Source organism: Puma concolor, chromosome C2, assembly GCF_028749965.1.
Source record: "Puma concolor isolate L17-30 chromosome C2, mPumCon1.1.hap2, whole genome shotgun sequence".
In the NCBI taxonomy this organism is placed as follows: domain Eukaryota; kingdom Metazoa; phylum Chordata; class Mammalia; order Carnivora; family Felidae; genus Puma; species Puma concolor.
Window position 1 is genome coordinate 156,029,242 of NC_141675.1, and position 3,626 is coordinate 156,032,867.

The window sequence follows — 3,626 nt, forward strand, 5'->3', positions numbered from 1 at the left end:
GTAATTCGCCAGAGGTCGTCTGAGGACCGGGTCTGCAAGATCAGAGCCGGTTCTCAGACTCACCATTCATTCGTTTATTAGTTCATTCTAGAAACATCCGTTGAAATGCTATGTGCCACGAACTCTGCTAGGTCCCAAGGACAACAGCAACGCTTCGGGCCCGGTGCTGCCCCGTGGACAACCTGGGGGCAGAAATGGGCGTTCACAGAGGTCAAGGCAGTGTGCTGACACTATGCTAGGTGGGTGGGTGCGGGTGGGAAGGAACAGGGGGGCGCCCGGGAAGCAAGTCCACCGGGTCTGGGGAAGGATGGCCGGAGGCTGTGACCTGGAAAGCAGCCCAGTGTGCAGGGAGGGGGAGGAGGAGGAGCACCCCTGAGCCGAAGGAGTTCTGTGTAGTGAGCAAGGTGTTACAAGAAGCAGTGGGGGTGGGGCTGAGCCAGATGAGGCTAGGTCTGGCACACCAAGCTGAGCAGCTGGGACTACCCCACCCACCCCCACCCCTGCAGTGGGCGACCCCGCAGCATTTAAGCAGGGTGCTGTCCACTCCCCGCAGGGAGTCGAGGACATGCACTGGATTGGAGGTAGGGGGTGATGGCGTGGAAGCTTCCCCGTCACGGCTTTCCATGAGCACCAGCTCTCCTCTGCAGGCCCGGGGCCAGGCTGGCAGCTGGAGAGAGGGCTGGACAAGGACCAGAGGGATCTGGAGCTCCCTGGGCACCCTGGGCTGCGCTGGCAGCAGGGGGTGGGGTCAGTGTGACTGTTTGCCTACTATTATGCTTCCTTGTGGATGCTGTGTTTTGCCAGATTATTTTTGGGCACAGGAGACAATAGTAAGAGGGCAGGGCCAGCTGTGCCATGGTGGGAGCCCCAGGAGCTGAGGGCGACCCAGGCTTGAAAGGAGCTCCCAGGGGCAGCTGCATAGACAGAGACCATCACAGTTGGGACTTGGCAGGGCAGGAGAATGTCTCCGGGAGCCTAGGGGGAAGGACAGGCCACCAGAATTGCCGGCCGCGTTTAGGGATGTCTGAGTAGGGTGCTGATCCTGAAGGCGAATTCTCAAAGGCTCAGGGTTTGACACTTACTTCAGAGAATGTAATCAGTGTTTCTTTGGTAGAGAAGGAATCGTCAGCGATTCAGGGGGAAGGCTGTGAGCTTCTGGAGGACAGGAGCTGGATCTTGTTGATTTTAGGATGGTGGGGGAAGATTCTAGAGCACAGGGAGTGAAACCTTAGACTGTGATCTTAGCTCTCCCACTTCCTGGCTGCTTCCTAGTTAGGGGACCCAACGGTGGCCTAATTCCTTGGTCTCTGTCTTCTCATGTGTCACATGGGAGTGATAACCGTACTCCTCTCATAGGATGGTTGTGAAGGTGACTTATTCTCACAGGCTGACACGTAGCACATACTTCCACGGTGCACATGAGTTATTATTTTATTATTTCCGAATTTCACCCCTAACAAGCCCCTGGGCTCTTCAGGGAAGTTCATATAAGGAGCCAATTAGAAACAGCGAGGTACCAACATCTCAGACCAGGAGTCACTGGAGTCATGAGAGGGAGGCTCCTGGAGCGTCCGGGCGCCAATGTAAGTAGCTGCTTGCACCACTGAGAGCGAGCGCGCGAGCGGCTCCTTAAATTTGGCACACCAGACACGCCACTCACCTTCACCTAGCCCTGGCCCTGGCGTTGGCTGGTTCCACTTGGTTTTCGCTTTCGCCCATGGCGCTTTCTGATTTTATTCCTCAACAAGGGGGGCTGGGGAGAGCCTCCTGTGGTTTGAAAAAGTCGCATCCCTCCTCGCAGTGAAGTCTTGTGTCTCTGCCTGGCTGCTCTCGCTTTTCCGTGTACGGATGGCACATTCCCTCCTCCATCCTGCTCACAGCCCATCAGGAAAGGGTGTCACTCTTCCTCCTAGTGAGAAAGGCACTGAGGCCCAGAGGTGATGAGTGGCTGGACAAACGTTCCTCGCTAATTATGGGGACAGTATGTGTCTCCCAGCAGGCCACCCTGGATGGGGCTGCCGGGACCCAGCAATGGACCCTGCAGAACAAGGGGACTTCAGCCAGAGAGTTGTATTGTGGGGCCTCCTCCCCTTCTCGGGGTGAGCCACACTGAATTTGTTTCCATCTAGGCTTGCCGACCCCAGGACTTGGAGCTGGGGTGGGTTCTGGGTCTTTGGATGGAGTGGGGGCGACCCTTCCTAATCACAGTTTTGGGGAGCTTGTTGTCTGGGGACTCTGAGCTGAGCTAAGGAGAATGGAGGTAGGTGGCCAGCCCCTTCCAAAAGGATATGTCACTCTCCATCTACAGAGGGCCACTCTGGAGCCTGCTTGACCTCAGCCTCCACTTTCCACCCATTTCTATCCTGGGGAAATCAGGTGAGCCCAACTCCAGAGAGGGCTCCAGGAGGACAAGGAGGAAGATGGTGTGGGTCCGGCGAAAATGAATAAAGGGAAACTCACGGACGTGGGCTTGGCTGCTAGCTGGGGAGGTTAGGAGGGGGGGCCATCACTCCGGGTCAATGACAGGAAGAGTCATCAATCACAGACCCAGCGGAAGACTCCCCAGAGGACAGAGCCATCAGTTGGGGGAGGGCGCCTAGCGGGGAGACCCGTGTGCACCGCATCTCCTACTGGAAAGCCCCTCCCCTGCAGCTCAGCCAAGGAGAAACTGCCATCACCCCAAAGCCTGCTCTTCTCCAACAGTCTTTCATTCGAAACAACTCCTCCCCGGGCGCCTGGATGTCTCAGTGGGTTGAGCATCAGCACTCGATCTCAGCTCAGGTCATGATCTCACGGTTCGTGATTCAAGCCCCACGTTGGGCTCGGCACTGACAGCAGCAGCGTCTGCTTCAGATTCTCTCTCCCCCTCTCTGCTCCTCCTCTGCGCTCTCCCTCTCTCTGTCTCAAAATCAACTTAAAGTAAAGAAGTGAACATTAAAAAAACCCAAAACGTCCCAACTTCATCCAACTTCTCCGTAAAATGACTTGCGTATGGTTTTGCCACAGCTTGCTTGTCCCAATGTGCGATTCTCTACTGTTCCCAAATAAACCCATCTTTTGGTGGTAAAATAACCTTGATTTTTAAGGTTAATAGCTGTCTGCACGGGGAAGGGGAAGTTGGCCATTGGCAGAGCGCTTGGGAATTCCGGCTGGGTCCGGAATGATCCCTGTGAACCGCTAGCAGGAATTTCAGACGCCCGATTATCAGTGCCAATTATCAGAGCGTTGGGAAGGAAGACCAGGCTTAAGGGAATGGGCGTGTCTAGGTTCAAGGCTGCATCTTGCTCCGGATGGCTCAAGGCCAGTAGGGCAGCGGCTCTCAGACTGCTCTCGGAGCGGTGGGGCGCTTCCTGGGCCCTGCACTTGAGTTTCTGGGTCAGCAGGTCTGGGCCCCAGAATCTGCATTTCCTCCCAGCTTGCAGAGACACGAGCGCGCGGGCCTGGGATGGGGCTGGGCGCGCGGAGCCCCGGGAGAAGTTGCGGCAGCCGACAGGCACCGGGCGGCGGTGGGGGGAGTGGGGAGAGGCGGTGGGGGGTGATGGGTTCGGTTTCCTTCCTGCACCAGGCGGGTCTAGCTCCCTCGAATCCCCTGAGTTTCGTTTCTCCTCGGAGGCGGGGCGACGAGA